This window comes from Nestor notabilis, unplaced genomic scaffold (genome assembly GCF_000696875.1).
Source record: "Nestor notabilis isolate BGI_N333 unplaced genomic scaffold, ASM69687v1 scaffold19991, whole genome shotgun sequence".
Classification (NCBI taxonomy): Eukaryota; Metazoa; Chordata; class Aves; order Psittaciformes; family Psittacidae; genus Nestor; species Nestor notabilis.
The window spans coordinates 1-611 of NW_009913624.1; positions in this window are offsets into that span (position 1 = coordinate 1).

Consider the following 611-nt stretch of genomic DNA (forward strand, 5'->3'; position numbering starts at 1 on the left):
GGAAGGGGCCCCTGCCCGGGGCAGGGGTTGGAGCTGGAGGAGCTTTAAGGTCCCCTCCAACCCAAACCACTCCGTGGCTCTGTGATGCAGACACCCCACAGCTCCAGGCAGGGCACTCCTGGGGTGTCCTCACCATGTCCCTGCTCTTCCCGGTGCAGGTTCGTCCCGTCCTTCCTGCGCTTGGGCTCCTGGAATGTGGTGATGTTCGTCTCCTACGAGCAGCTGCAGCGCGCCATGGTGCTGGCCCGCTCCTGACCCGGCCCCGCTCGCCCCTGGGCGAGGACCTGCTCTCAATTACATTAATTGCCATTAACTGGAGCCGCGGGGAGCAGCGATGCCACACGGGCACCCGGCCCAAGGGGACCCCTGAGAGGAACCGGATGGATGGGAGGAGAAACAATGGGAGTTGAAGAGGAACGTGGGAGAACGGAGGCTTCCAGAGTGGAGTGTAGGGAGGAAGAAAGAGGCAGCGATGGGTTTTCCAGCTGGGAAGAGCACCACTTCCGATGGTGGTGAGGAGCGGCTGAGCAGCAGGAGCAAAGGTGGTTTCAGGGTGTGAAACCAGCTTGAAATCCCTCTCGTGCTCACGCAAGAGCCGGGGATGTGGCATT